Raw genomic sequence first — 16823 nt, 5'->3', positions numbered from 1 at the left:
CTGTTTATACTCCCAGCGACCTAAGAACTTTTAACATGCACTGTTTAGACCCTACGCACTCTGTCAGCCGGCTCATTAGTGCAGTTGATAGTAACTGTATACAATGTAATGTATAGCAATAGTTATCATAACTCATTATTAGAATCGCTACTCCAGAAATTACGGTAATTAGTGGCAGACTACATCGTGATTGATTAGAGTTCAACAGTATTGCTAAGGTTAAGTCAGCAATTACAAAAGATTTAACTTGTGTTTCGGAATGCATGCAGAGATGATCAACACCAATTTAGTAACACTCAACTACACCGACATTCCAATAGTTATGTCAGATCCTATGTAATAGAGGGCGATCCTGCTGCTAGCGTACTATAACGATGTAAGCTGCAATTAGACGTGTCTCAATGACCTAGTGAATTCTAATTGACATAAATACTACTACTAATCGTATGGTTAGTGGTCAACCTAGTGTCAAAGTTGTTCAAGCCGCCCGAAAGGCCTTCGACGTGGCTTAACGATTATTATCTTAATTGACAACTACCGGGACCGACTTTTTACGTGCCCTCCGAAGCACAGAAACGCCCAGTTCAAATAACACTTTGCGGTCACCCATCTATGGAATGACCGCGCCAAGGTTTGCTTAACCCACAGTTCGATTACCGACCGGTGAGTGCAACTGGCTACGGGCGCCTCATTGACATAAATAAAGGTGTGCAAATTGGCAAAAAGTTCACAGAGACACGTAAGCTCGTAAACGTGTGGCATCGTCGAGCGCACGCATTACCAATTAGAATGACGAGTACGAGACGCGCCATCGCATACTTCAATTCTCTACTATTAAGAGTGCTTGCATAGTTGTCCAGATAGCTCGGTAATTACGAGGCCATTCCAGTAATTATATTTGTCGAAATATGCGCAAAATGTATGTTTTCTCGAGGTGTGGTAGTCTACTACATATTTGTTTTTATTTTTTCGTTCGATTAGTTGCATGAAGATCATATCGCCTTTTCGACGGACCTGTCGCAATAGTCGTAGTCCTATGACTATGACGATAGATGATGTAAAAGTCACCGTCTCAATGATCCTACTAGATTCATGTCTTCGAAGACTTGAACAATATACGAATTGCCTAACAGAATTTACTCTTCAGATTCTTCAGTGAGTAAGTAGTTTTAAAATATTAGATGACACCAAATTCAGAAACTGGGCAAACACGAGTAGTTCATGCAAATATTTAATTTCGCCTCGTGCGACATTTTCATTGTCCTTTTAAATGTACGGAAGGCGCCGTGTGACATGACAGCTCCATTTAGGTCACCAATATCAAATCGTTTAACACACAATATATTCCTTGAGTTGACTTTTATTTTCTGACTAGCGCCCCGCCCCGGCTTCGCCCGATTTAACAGTTGTTTTATAAAAAAACCTAAACAACTTTTACACATAAACCTTCGTCTTGAATCACCCTATCTATAAAAAAACGGTATCAAAATCCGTTGCATAGTTTTAAAGATCTAAGCATACTTGCTTAGCTGCTAGCATCTTTGCTTCAAACTATGTAGTGATAAACTTGCTAAAATTAATAGGTCTTATATTAATAGAGCAGAAATTCATCTTGTTACAAAACTACATTATTCGTATACTTGATTGATTACAGCTTGCGTATTCATGAGCTAATTAATATCTCACAATACGAAGTATCTGTGAAGCAAATATTACTTTGACTGGAATGAAAACAGCTTGCAAATCCATAAGGAATTTCAGTACTTCAACCAGTCTTTACGTGCTTGATGCAATATTATGTTTGGCAGTCTGTATTACAATAGTAAATTTGTTTAAGCAGTACAAAATGAAATAGCAAACTAGGCTAACATTATTTAACTAGTTCTGATCTTATTTGAACAATTTGTGTCAGTTGCTCAGTTGGTTCCGAGAGCGAAAGTCACTCATTGAACAAAGATGAGGCGCTATTGAACTGGGCCGTATTTGTTGTGTTGCTTATGTAATCATTAAATGTAACACTTGATAGTATGGGAGCATTCATCAATACCTTGCATGTATATAGAGCTTAATTACTCACGCTTAAGTACATCATGGAATGATTTTCTCAAAGAGTAAATAACTCTCAATCCATTTTTTTTGTTAATTATGTCTATTAAATATGTTAGAACTCTCTATTGCTTTGTCAATCTCTTCCTAATTTTTAATTCGTGACAAAAACACTTCTCTAATAGATACTTCGACTTAAAATAATCCTCACAAATGTAGGTCAAGCGCTTTTACAGCACCTATAAAGAGCTATCCAAACAATCTTAGTAGCTGCGTCTATAATCATCCGACAGAACTTCAAACTGCATAATAAGCCGTATGAGCCAGCATGTATTCAAGGATCTCGCCTTGTTTGGATTGTATAATAACACAAAGGAATCCGTACAAAAGAAATTAAGCTTTAATATTTATACATTTGAAGTCAGTATTAATCGACATTCAATAGGGACTCTAATAAGGTGCACCTTTTGACCCAGAGGTTAAGTTCGACATGTTCTTCGGATGTTATTTGTTCGTAGCGCGTACACCTCGTGAGGGATATACGTTCAATACGCTAGTAATAAGTACTTTATGTAAGATCACGCACAGTGCACGACAGGCCGTAGGTTTCATACTTGGTTATTAATGATGTAGATTTTCTGGTGTGTACTAAGCAGCTACGTAACCAAACATTCTGGAGGTGTCGCAGCGCGCATTACTCACGACTATGTTACAGCCAATTTACATGCAAATACCTATTGTTGTAGTTTCACAATATTTGAAGAAACAATCGCTGGAGCTCAATCAATGCGAATCATTCGTCTTTCAAGTGAACGAAATTGCGTATGAGAGTTTTATTTGTATAGTAAAATTCAACAACTTTTGTTGCCACACCGTTGAGTGAATTTTTCATGCGCTTGACCCAGCGACGGCGCCGAAATGTGAGGTTGTCGAACTACCTTCAGTCAAATGAGAAATGTAGGAACCTATTTATTATAAGGTTGACGCCGTTACGATATAGGCGCGGCTACAATTAAAACCAATGTCATGAATAATAATGAAATAAATAAGAGAGCTTTTGTATTGTTATTTATGTTATTGATATTGGTATGTTGGAAATGGCTCAACGGTTGGTACAAAAGATCTTTTTGTGTTGTTCATGGAGATCACCTGCCGTGTCAGGGTCTATGGGTCTTTGCGCAACGGTTAAAGAAGCCGCAAACGTGTTTATGCCGCTGTGGTGCGAGATACATAAAAATGTCCACGATGTTATTTTAATTGATTGTGTAATGCGATGCAAAGGAATAAAATACAAACATAAAATTTGAATTAAGTTGTAAAAGCATAGTTCAGTACCTCGATTCTCTACCACTATCGACTATCGATAACCGGCTAGCTAACGACATTTTGAGATTAGGATGGACTGCCAAAAAGTTTACTGCGCCCGTCAAAGGCGCTGATTTTCATACAAAATTTCTCGATGACAGGTCGGTTGTCGGTAGTCGATAGTAATAGAGAATTGAGCTACACTTGCAGTAAATGGTAGTCATAAATAGTTTCATGATAATTAACATTTCCCAAATAAACTACGTATAGATATTACACATGTTCGTACCTGTACTGAAATATCGTTTTTGTAATATTGTTTAATTCAATGACAAATAAATTCACGTGCAATTATGAAGGTCTTATTATAAGTGCGTGTCCGAAATGTGCATGAACACATGTAAGACTTATATTAATTAGCTGAAAGTAAAGGTATTTACCTTCACTGCAACATGCACTATTTGGTAAAAGGAATTTTACAACTTGTCGCCGAAATCGTTGCTATTTAGGACGGATTAAATGTTTAAGTAATATTAATTATTCATTCTTTAGTGAAATACTGTGTAGGCTTTTTGATGTAATTAATTATTGAACTTAAGTTTTTTTATACATTATTTATTTATGTAAAGCAGCAGGTTCAAACATCTGTAAGAATGTCCCAACTCCTACACGTTATTATTTAAATTCTACATTATTAGTTTCATTTTATACTAAATGATATCAGTTTCGCAACTCACGGTGATTTCAAACGTCATTAATATTAATTTTCTATGTCGAGGCTCTTCAAAACACAGCTATTTGTCTTTACCGAACAAAGCTGATAATTAGCATGACCTAAGAATAATCTTAAAACATTTATGTGCATACTATTCAAATGCCAGGCATTGTAATCACGCGCCATCCTATTATATTGTCATCTAAAATATTGGCACTTTGGTTCGTGAAGGTTAAACCACGATGGGATGAACCTCGAACTGTGGATAATACGCGAAATTACATCTCGTTGATATCAAGTTCGTGTGTTCGCGAATGTTTAAGAATGATTTGCTTATGACCCGTGTCTCCTCTATTGTACCTAGTTCGTGCCACAATGGGCACACCTTGATGTAATTTTGCATGCATTGTGTTGAACATCAGGTGCTTGTAAAGACGTGACATTGTAAAATATTGTACGTATGTTATATAATTTTATGTTTATAGTAAGCAATTATAGTTTATTGTATGTAGTATTTGCTTAGCGATTTAATACAGCGAATATTGTTGTTATTAACATTAATGTAATAATGTTTTGGAGCGTAACTGATGCTTGTTTTATGAAATGTAACTGTGGAAACTTGGTGACTTTATCTGTTCAGTAACACGTTAACTAGAAGATAGGGTAGGCAACTATTGATCGTGTGATTCGAGACAGAATGCGATGTTTCTGTTCTTCAGCAGATAGTGAACTACCACACCTTGAATAGTAATCAACGTAATTCCCCACGCATATTTGTGCAATGATAATATTGTAATATTGCCTGTGTCGCTGGTAGCCGGATGTTATACATAACAAGTTGACCTCTCGAACATCATGCTCTGATCTCATTTATATTGTAAATCACGACTCTTTGCCCACTCCGTCCATGTAAATATACGCCGAGTGGATCGTGACCGATGGCAAAAAATGACTGTCAATTAATTCCTTCGATATCACATACATATTACATCTTACGATAGATATCCTAGTCATCTTTAATTTGTTATTGCGTAGTTACCTTGCTTAAATATGCCTAAAGGCCATAATGTAGACCAGAAACGCTATTTTTCGCATATATTATGATATTTTAGTGCAATATCCAAATATTATAATGCAATAAAGCGGTCAAATTTAACGATGCGGAACCTTCAGTGTGCGATTCAAATTCGCACTTGATTAGTTTCCGGTATAAAGATAGCGATTCACCTCATTGCCAAACATCACTGTTCCGATCAAAAAATAATTGAGTGCATCAAGTGTAGCATGACGGTGAAGTAACCAAATGTAGGCGAGAGTTCAATTGTCAACAAACAAAATAATCTAAAGACGTGATTCAAAGATGACTCGTTTTCGAAATTGGCGAATGTCGTTACTATCAGCTTTTTGTTCACGTTTCACATAGATACATTCGAGTATCTGCAATACTTATCATAATGTCAAAGTAGAGTTTTGTAATTGACATTACAGACGCGCTGTATTCACCACCATAGTTCATTCATTGTCATACGAGCGGGCTTGTTACGACAAAACGGCTACGAAATATCCTATCGAAGAATACAATTAAGAACCTGTTAATAAGATGCGCTGACGACCTTGAGTTATAAAGTAGCTGTTTTAATAAATAAAAAAGCCGGAACAGGTGTATGTGTCCGTTAAAGTGTTTTAAGTTCTAGATTTTCTAGCTTCTCTAATTAGCATATTGTTTTTGCGGTAAATCGTGTTTGTTTCAAATAGTTTCTAGCTGTTCCCGACAATGAAAAGTAAAATTATTTTGATTACTGTTCCACGCTACAGGAAACAATTAAAGGAAAAGTTTTATCCACGACGACTGCATGAAACGCCTCTCGACTTTCAAAGGTTATGTTCTAACATTCGACTTAGTATTAACAAATGTTAATTTAGATATACTTCTATTGAGTACGTGTCAGGGATCGACCCCGCAACAATGCGGACAGAGTTCGTAATTCGTATTTTCGTCAGGTACACAAAGTTCAAGCTTAACCAAAGAATTCGTGTGTAGCAGAAATGTCAGGCAAAGGTCGGTGGGATGCTAGCGGGTGCTATTGTAGTAATGTACTTAGTATTATACAGGTTATTAGAATAACCTCGTGACTCGTCGCGCGTCGACTCGAGCCGAACAATCGAGATCGAACGATTAAAACATCATTTATTCTGTTAGTCGACCGGTACTTGTAACTAGTTGTAACTGATGTCATTAGTACCGACTGTACCGAGGCGCACTTTTATTAATTACAGTTTCAAAGCCAATGTCATGATGTAAAAGTTGTGCCATTCATCATATTTATAGCTAACGCGTCCTCATCGAGTTTTGGTGTGACCTTACGTTTGTTATTTATTTGCATGAAGTTATACGATGATAACCCCTCGTGAGTACGAAGTCCGATGGTTGTACTATTTTACTATCAGAATAAATATTGTTGTTGAAAGCATTGAGTAGGTAGGTACATAGTACTCAATTAAATTAGATGATTGTGTCAACATCTGATAAGTAGATATCGAATAGGTACAGATTTTCTTCTCAGAGTAAGTGACGTAAAAACGATATTATGCGTATTAATAGCAGGTAAAAATTATTGTTCCTTGATAAGGGTAAACTTATGCCAAATCATCACAAAACAAACTTACTATACCAAACAGCTCACCATAGTTGCATAAGAATACGGGTCTCTGATGTTCTAAATTAAGAATGTTGTACCTACTCCTCAACCAGCCGCGAAACTTACTGAACATACAATATTCTCTAGTAGGTAAGTTGTTGGACTAAAATAATGGCGATAATGTGGGGCACCCGAATCATTGAGCCGTACGCAGAATTTAACAGCTGTCATAGCAGTTTAATAAAGGGTAAAAGTAAGTAGGGTTTACACTTGTTTTTTGGAACAATTTATCCTCATTCAATGGACGTATTGATATCTACTCTGGTTATCCACTCACGTAGAAAGGGGCTTGGTTCGCCTTGGCTTTTTGGCTCAATTGACTGATGACCTTATTATTTTAACTCTGTGATAACTGATAAGCCCTGACCTTATCGTTTTTTATCGGGAATAATGTCAGTTTAAACTAATGAGTACACATTTAAATTAGATCGGGAACTATTAAAAAATCTTTTGCCATTTAGGTATATAAGCAAAAAATTGTGACGTATAGACTAATATTGGTAGTCACCACGTTCCATGACGAGTTTGAGACTTAAAAGCGGTTCTCGAAAGCATAGAATTCGCATTTATTCCGCGTAGTAGACTCAATCCTTACTTGAGCAGTGGAATTATAGTAGACTAATATTGTAATTTTTAAATGAAAATTTAAAAGTACGTGTGAATGTAGTCTGCCTCGGTACCAGCCTAACATCAAAATAATGGTCTATTAGTACTTCAATCGATGAAAAGAAGACTGCTATTTCAGTCTATTTTCTTTATACTAACCATAAAATGATTGTTGCATCGTGTACGTAGGTGCGTGTCACTAGTAATCGACCTAATGACATATAGCATTTTACGATCATTACGCAGTTTCATTAAACATCTACAGATAATGTTTTTCCGCATACATTCTCGCAGTACTGAAGATAATTTCACACGCGTCGTACTCGCTAGATGGCACATGTGTCAATTGTGGTTCAATATGCGATGAGTTGTGTTATGTAAGACAACGCAACGTTATGACTGTATGAGGACGTGTGAACTGAATATGATTGAATATCTATTACAGCTTTTTTGTACATAGGATGGTATGAAACGTATCATTACTATAAGAGACTGAAAAGTGTTGGAATTGAATGCATTTTTAGGATTGAAATCAAACTTTGTCTTTCTAAGGTTTATCTATCCACATCTTTCTCCTATCCTGTTCCTCGTTGGAAGTTCTATATAATACACCGACACTTGTATTAGACTAATAAGTCGGGTCGTATAGTTTCTGAAGAAAATTTCGCACTAAGCTCTTGAAAAACCTACCGTCATTTAGTGAAATAAACAAACTATAAGCTATACATACAATAATTAATACCACACAATTAACAGCCCAAATAAATGTGAAATGTTAAAATACGGAACTATAATATTTCGATCAGTTCTTGTGTCGCAATCCCCTGAGGCGTCGGAAACGCAGCTGTCGTTAAAGAACATCGACAATAAATAAAACATATTTACTGCCTCATCTGTCTTCTGAGGACAAACGTGATCGCTTATCGTAAACTGTTCGCTGTTCTATTTCTAACTCGTAAAAAAGCATTTCCGGATAGGTACTAAAAACTTAATTATTAAGTAGGTATTTTACATAGCGTCAGGAAGTTTTGCGACCATAGTCGATAGACGCTTACTTGTTAGTTGTTGTTGTTTATTACGTGACATAACGAGTGTAGGAGTAATACACCTCTGCGTAACCCTTCAAGGAAACACGTCATAACGTTATGATATTTTAATTAAATTATAGAACAAGAACATTAGCAGTATTACAACACAAGCGCCATCTTCGGCTCATGTCCAAAATGAGAATTTGATGAGACGCGATATAATTTTGAAACGTTGTAAAACTAATATAATAATCGCGTGTTCGCAGTGAAAATGTTGTATCGGTGACGGCTGCTGCTTCCGATTACATAAATTTCGTAACAACAGCATTCTAGTCCGTCGCGCGGTAATGAATATTTGACTTTTGACATTGTCGCCTATTTTATGTCCGTTAGATTTTCTATTCCGTGTCACTTCGAATTGATTGCGATACACAAAATTATTGCGACACACTGACATATTAATGTATTATGAGCTTCCGCCCGCGACCGCGTGCTGTGATAAGAGAAAGAAAGAAAAGCCTTATACGTATCTTATTGGTCAATGCGACCTTAACTATTATATATTTTATCACAATATTTTTTAATTATTGTAAATGTATATTTAGAAGTATTAATTTATTACTGGGAATTATCCACGACTAGCTGACCCGCGCAACTTCGCTTGCGTCACCGAAAAGAGAATGGGTCATAATTTTCCTCGTTTTTGTAACATTTTTCGTTGCTACTCCGCACCTAATGGCCGTAGCGTGATGTTATATAGCCTATAGCCTTCCTCGATAAATGGACTATTTGACACTGAAAGAATTTTTCTAATCGGACCAGTAGTTCCCGAGATTAGCGCGTTCAAACAAACAAACAAACAATCAAACAAACAAACTCTTCACCTTTATAGTATAGATAAGAAGACAATACGTTGAACTTTACCGCTGAATGCCATATTTGCATTCAATTTGCGATCCGATGGTAGGCTCAATCATTATATATGATCCTGTCATTACTCCGTGATAAGCTTGTATTAAGCAACTTAATGGAATCATCTTGAGCGGCATAAATTAAACAATGCGAGGTTAGACGACGAAATTAAATTCTTCAATGTGACTATGTAATATTTTCAACCTCTGTTTATTATAAGCAAACATATTTCAAGCTTCATTGAGTAATTATACTAGATCAATCAGCGAATCAAACTCCAGTAATTGCCGCTAATTTAATTGATATCAGCGTTTTATCATCACGTCTTAGTACTAGTTGAGGCTAATGACAACCGTCTGAAAGTTATCTAGCTGTATAAATCGTTGGGCAACGTGTGTAACCGGTCCCCGTGTGTAACAGTACGCGCCCAGCCTCGCCCGTGATGTATGGCGATGAGATTAATAGCCCTCGAACCTAATACAACGCTAATTCACACTTTGATAGCGCATCATTAGAATCTTCCAATCAATTAATAATTTTACGCAACATCTACCAAATGATTCTGTTATTATTTATGTGTTTTCATTATAATTAAGTTCGGAAATTATCCGGTAGTTTGGTGTTGATGTCATAATATTGTGATAGCCTGATGTCTCTGTTAGCCGGAGGCGATACTGAAATGACTTCATTTGTCTTTCTACTAAACGGTTGAATAAAATTTGATACGAATATCAATCATCTAATCTGCTTAAATTAGCGTTGTGGACGCGAATCATTGTGTAAAATTAGAACAGTGAACGATTTACTGTTAAATTATGATGATTATAGTTATTCTGAATACTATTCTCGTGGCATGACACAGCGCAATTCATAAAACACTAGAAATTAGAATTTTAAGTCTGTCTTAATCAAATATAGGAGTAAGTGGCGTTCTTTGGTCTCTGCCTACCTAGAAAGAAGATATGATTTTATGTATGTATTTATGTAGGAGTAACCCCCGGTTTCTAAGTACATTTTTATATTTATATAGTCAATGGCGTTTTTTTGTTTGAGTTTTAACGCTATTGAATAGATAAACTACCGTCAAATGTACCTCAGAAACCGGGGGTAAGTGAGTTTTGAAAACCTATAGGCATCTTTGTTCTGTACGAATACTTAGTCATCTCAAATCGTTGGTCCCAATACGCCACTTCAAACGTGTTTGATGTTAAGTATGTAAATACAAATAGTTAATTTACATACAGCGGGTCTATATTCTTATCTTTTACTAATGAATTCATTATTCACGAGATTATGGAGGGAAACGTGTTTCGTTATTTTTATAAGTTACGACTTTTCTGATGAGTATTAACATAAATATACCTGTTAAATCTATTATTGCGTATGTAGTCTATAAGTGGGTAAGCAGGAAGAAAGAACTACCTTGTAATTTGCCGTATAATAGTAAACAACTAAATATACTTGTAATACGACAACTTTTGTGAATTAAATTAAATAAACAATTTGTTAAAAATATTTGGTCTACTGTTTTATAGTTATGCTTTAATTCATTAAGAGTCATTTATGGTACATATCTAGCTAATTTGGAGGATTTAAGGCGTGGGATGGCTAGAAATGGCTATAAATAACTTCGTGGTTATCTTTCATCACGGGCACTTTAGACACCATTTATTTATCTTGTTGCCAGCGATGGTGATTACATTAAATTTACTTCCTTATCCTTATTCTTCTTCTTATCGTATGGTTAGTGGTCAACCTAGTGTCAAAGTTGTTCAAGCCGCCCGAAGGCCTTTGACATGGCTTAACGACTGTTATCGTAGTAGATAACAACCGGGACCGACTTTTAACGTGCCCTCCGAAGCACGGAGACGCCCAGTTCAGATACCACTATGCGGTCACCCATCTATGGAATGACCGCGCCAAGGGTTGCTTAACCCACAGATCGTTTACCGACCGATGAGCGCAACTGGCTATGGGCTGATTCCTCCTCAATCAACACAAGAATAATTGTACAGTTTTTAATCAAACTTAGAATATGGAAAACCTGGACAACCACATATTTTTTGTCAAACCAAAACCAAAGGGTGGCACCCTCTCAGATAAGTCTACATCGAAATGACTGATGACAGAGACCGTTGGAGAAGTTTCGAGGAGACCTTTTCCCAACAATAGGAAAACTTTTCACGCGGAAGATTTCGCGGGCAGAAGGTCGTATTCGCGTGACCACATCGTTCACAACCATCGATCGTTATCAACCGACCTGATAGTTTTCTCACGCTAACTCAAAGAACATTAATAAGTAGTAATGCAATACTAAGTGGGTTTGATATTCCCTCTCACTGGCGCTCTCGGCCCATCGGACTGATTCGTGAGCCTCACTTATTTATTGTTTTGTTTTTATACGAGTGACTGTACGGCTGTGGTTTGTTGTGAAACTTCATATGGTCTTGTGATGCGTTCATCGATCTTATCTTGTAGATAACAATCCGAGATATCGTCATACAACCCTCAGGGCAGTTTGTTATTGTAATTACAATATTCGTAATGCTACAAAACTTTAAACTTGAAGAGGTAAATGTAAACTTAAGTTTGCATCTAAGTAATTACTTGCTAAAATTCTTAGTCCATCATGTAGTCCGGATGCATGTTTTGGAATTAACTTACTTCGAGAACTGATTATAATAAACATATCAGCAACTGGTAATTATTTTAATTTACAATAGGAAAGCTTATATTTACAATCAAAGGGTTTTGAGGGGTTTTTGTACTTACCTGCTGCTAGAGGATTAATGTACTTACTATACCAAAGGAAATTGTACATTCTAGTTGCACTTGCCTTCAATTCATCGAACAAATATCACCGGTTCTAAGCCCGGTTAATTCCAAATAACAGCCAAATAAAACTCCTGAAGCGTACACAATGACTTAGTATCGCAACTACAATTACACACAAATACTTCTTCACCAACTGAATGTGAATGCCGATGTCAAAAGCTTAATACTTACGTTAAAATAGCGATTAATTAAGATCAGATAACAGTATTCATAGTCCTGTGAGAGATTAATAGACAATAGTCGTTACTTTCGACTCGATTGCGCAGTGCCTTGTGAAAAGGTCGCCCGGCTATGAACTCTGCTCTCATAAAAAATGAGTGATTTACTGATAAATGTACATACGTAGCAGGATACATTTATTATTAGTATTGATGGTTTCTTTATGTCTTTAGTATTTATAAGCAAATTTACATAATGTTCTTTTTATCTCTTTACTGCTCCACTGGTATCTAGGTCTCGGTGTCTAGGTGTCAAGGGTCTCCTCCCGAACAAAGGAAGGGTTCGACAAGAGTCCACCACGCTCGCGCTGGCCAAGTGCGGATTCGGGCTTTTGCATGCCTTCAATAAACGCATCAAACAAATTTAAGGCTCAAACTTTAGACAATAACATTAAATAATTCTTAGTTTAAAAATACACAAAACAATATCATATTTTAATTTTATAGCAAAGACAATGCAAATTAAGTAATTAAAGATGTAAAATTGTCACAGTTGCGTGAGGTCTGTTGTAGTAGAGGGCAATGATACTAACATTCTAGACTCGGCTCAGACAATAATAGGCAATAAAACTCTGCTTTTTACATTAAATTCAAATTATTTAACGCCATAGTATCTTTATAATCTGAAAAACAACAATAGGCATTCAAAATTATGTGTCAAATAAATTAAACATCTTTACTTTATATCTTGGAATAAAAAAAACACTAGCATCTGCTCGTAGCTTAGTCCACGTGCTATCTAGGTTATAAGCAAATTAAAAAAAAATCGCCTTAAAATTTTCGTGAAAGAGTAACAAACATAAAAACAAAAAAACATAGTAAATACCCACGGGTCTAAAATACTCACTGTACATACATTAATGCGTGTGATTTAATTAAACAGGTGTTGTAGACGCATTCAACAAATGACGTAACGCGTTGATGTCTTTTGTACGTTCACACGAGCGGTATGGCGCCTTCCACACACGCTTGTTTTACATACGTATTATTAAAGAGAAATTAATGTGTTAAGAGCTTTGTACTGACGGTAGACATATACTTATGTGAACATGATCTCGTGTGATACAATCGCGATGGGTTTGATGTGATTAATTTAGGTATTTGACTGTCGTACAAGTTTTTCTCTGTGATGTTATGTTACTCTATGGATTTATTATAATTCAAAATTATACGTCATTCTTTATTTGCTGTTTAATTGAGTATATTATTTTAATCAATATTTAATGCTCAATATGTTGAGATAATTATATATTTTATGGAACAGTTATTTTAAAGTTGCCATTCATATACACATTTATGTATGTACATATATTTTTATTCGTATAAATAACTGACCCGGCGAAATTCGTACCGCCGAAAATATGCATAATTAAATGTCTATTTTTCAATATTTCTGAGAGATTTTTTATTTTTTTTCCGTAAGAACCTTCTCCTAATAATAACAAATACAACACGAAAAGAATTAGTAAAATCGGTCCAGCCATTCACGCGTGATGCCGTGACCAAAGAAAACGGGTTTCATTTTTATATAGATCATATTTTTATATGATCTATATTTTTATATAGATAGATAAACTTACACAAATATTCACAATCAATAATAATTGATAATGTGACGCACGTATTTGTGCTCATGTTGTACTTGTCTATGTTCATGACAAATTATACATAATTAAAATACTTGATTGATTTAAATAGGTAAAACATGTGGCATCTGTAATTAGCTTGTCGTAATGCTAAGGTATCCAAGAGCTTTTGTAATACACACATAATGTTTTGCTGTTTTGGCTGTTATTTGCCATTGTTTACACGTAATTAGTTATAATAGTGTAATTACTTAAAAACGATTCTTGAAATAAATGAAATAATATTGTTGTTATGTTTACATATTACAAAATTCTAAGGAATGCACAAGGACGATATCTTTTGCAGGCTTGTCACTAACGCTATTGACTGTATAGACTAAAGAAATTGCATATTTATTGATTTATTAGCTTCTACACGTGACTTCGTCTGCGTTAACCATTTAATGGGGTTAAAATATTTTTTTGTTAAATAACCTGTTATAAGCTATCAGTGTACCAAATAAATAAAATAAATATAAATATGATTGGAAAAAAATATAAATATAAAAAAAAAATACATATAAATGTTATGTTATATGTACAATTCGTCCAATAGGTTTTCGTGAAAGAGTAACAAACATACATATGTACATCCATCCATACTTACAAACTTTCGCATTTATATTATTAGTTGGATTATTCCACAAAAACGAACCTAATCATATATGATGCAAACAAAACTTACGTTTGTAAAGATACATGCTATTATAGTATGTTTTCAAATTAAAACAAGCATCATAACACACTTACATAATTACTATATCGCGTACTTATTATGTGTATGTCTGTTTGTGTGTTCGTCTGTATGATACACACTTGCACAAGTGGCTGCTTGTTTTGTTCACCTGTCGTATACGCCTCTGTGCTTCTGCGCCTGCACTCATTAAATAACCGTGATGATCACACGTTTCCATACTTTATAACATTAAAGTATTATTCCGTATTCCACTTATATACGCATAATTATTTTAGGTTTTCTTGATAGTGTTTGTTTCAGCACTGCTTACGGTTTTTCCGGAATAAATGCGGATACATTCATATATTTAGTGGTCATTTGATGCGCAAAAAATAAAAATTAGGTTCTTCCAATTTGTATTTTATCAATGGGTGTTGCAAAAAAAGTGAATATTTAATAATGTTTGAAAATGTGAAGACACCCGTCGGATTGATGATGGAACCCATCGAAATCTGAATAAAAAGCCAGTCTTACAGTCCCAATATCAGCTAATCAATCGTGAAACTGAAAGATACCACATTCCACTGAATCTATATTTAGAATCGTAATAGTTTAGGCGCCATCTACAAGAGTAATTTATTTGCAATGTCTTCGCATACCTCTAAGCTTATTACCAATCATCTACACATTCACTTGAACAAAATCACATGCAGTAACAAATTGTTGAAATGTTCACAACTCACGTTCACCACTTACACTTTGACGAATGTCTTATTGTTCCTGTTCTTCTGAGCCAATTGCTAAACAAAACCTATGCAAAGTGACACTAATATATTAAAACTACTTCCACTAGGGAATTAATAGCGGCTTTTTTACGAAATGAAATGCTTTTATAACGATTGTTTGTCGGAAACTGGTATGCAATGGACACATGCCTCGCTCCCCGGTGGGAACTGGCACATGTCTTCTGAGAACAAACGTCTCTTGATTGTTATACATTTTTTGTTTGTAATTATTTTGTGCAATATTTTATGCTTGTTCATGTTATGTGTATTACAGTTTCTTGGAATTTTCTGGTGATGTATGAGTCTTCATATTGAGTTGTTGGATATATTAATGTCGTAGTTGTAGTCGGTGATGAAAATAGTAATCAGATATAAATTCTCTTAAGTAAAATATAATTATAGGATTTTCAACATGTATAGAATATACAAAGCCTCGTTATTCTATTCTAGAATTTTATTTTGATTATCGTCATTGCTAGTACAGTAACGTTTAGCAAAGCAATAAATTTTTATTATGTAAACCTTTAATATCATATGAAATCTGTCAAACAGTCAACCTGTGTAATACCGTTGATTCAAGGTTTAATCTGATTGTAGCAGCGTTTCCTCAGGTGTCAACTGTCTTCAGCGCACCATCAATCAATGTTCTGTGTAACATCAGTGACCTCCACTAAACACTAAATATTTGAATGCTATACTTTTAGTGAACGCTTACCTTAAGGCCCCGCGCCAATCACAACCAGTTCCCACAATATTTAGTGTTGCGCTATAATCAACATCAACTATTGTTTTGTTCTATTTAATGTGCAGCGGGCAATAATCGCACTCAAAATGGCTATCTTCTGGATATAATAGATTGCGCAAATTGCTGTTAGCGGGTTTCCACGGTTGTGTTGACAATGCGTGGTGGTGCAACGGTGGTGGAGTCTCATCTAAAGGCGCGTTCAGTCGCACGCGTTGCCTTGCACCGTCTACTCCACATGCCAACACCTCACTTGCTACAACCTCCACTGCTAGCGAGCACTCGACGGTTTGTCTACAGTTCGTTCGTGTTTCAAAACAAGTGTTGTTTTGTTTATGTTTACTGTGTTGTGGACTGTGCTATCTGTGCGCCGGTTGAGCAATCGACTCATATTATTGAATGCTGATTGTTTGTTGTACATTCTTAAGCGTTTTCAATCGTTGATGGAAAACCGCAGAGTATGGAGTAACGTACAACGTTGTTTGTTATTTTTGTTTAAGTGTTGTTGTAAACAAACAGTAACACAAAGCGGCTACTCATTGTTTAGTACTTCATACGTATAGTATTTGAAACAATAAACAGGGTTACGTTTTATGTCTATCACATAGATGTTACAGCAATCCCCTATGAT

General features: G+C 35.5%; 1 protein-coding gene across 6 annotated transcripts in view; it reads left to right on the top strand.

The window, feature by feature from the left end:
* Window positions 1–16823, top strand: part of LOC142975745 (uncharacterized) — a 73912-nt gene that overhangs the window by 34785 nt on the left and 22304 nt on the right. Inside the window, exon 1 of one of the 6 annotated variants that reach the window (XM_076118814.1) lies at window positions 16363–16480. The exons of 1 other annotated variant lie outside the window; for it this stretch is intronic. The gene's annotated coding sequence lies outside the window, so the exon portion shown is untranslated. Of the gene's footprint in view, window positions 1–16362; window positions 16658–16823 lie in introns of those variants that run through there. 4 more of the 6 variants (XM_076118798.1, XM_076118805.1, XM_076118788.1 and 1 more) reach the window with 4 other exon arrangements.

The sequence above is a fragment of the Anticarsia gemmatalis genome, chromosome 1 (assembly GCF_050436995.1).
Source record: "Anticarsia gemmatalis isolate Benzon Research Colony breed Stoneville strain chromosome 1, ilAntGemm2 primary, whole genome shotgun sequence".
NCBI classification, from domain to species: Eukaryota; Metazoa; Arthropoda; class Insecta; order Lepidoptera; family Erebidae; genus Anticarsia; species Anticarsia gemmatalis.
The sequence above is the reverse complement of the archived record's forward strand: the minus strand, read 5'-3'. Positions and strand labels throughout refer to the sequence as shown.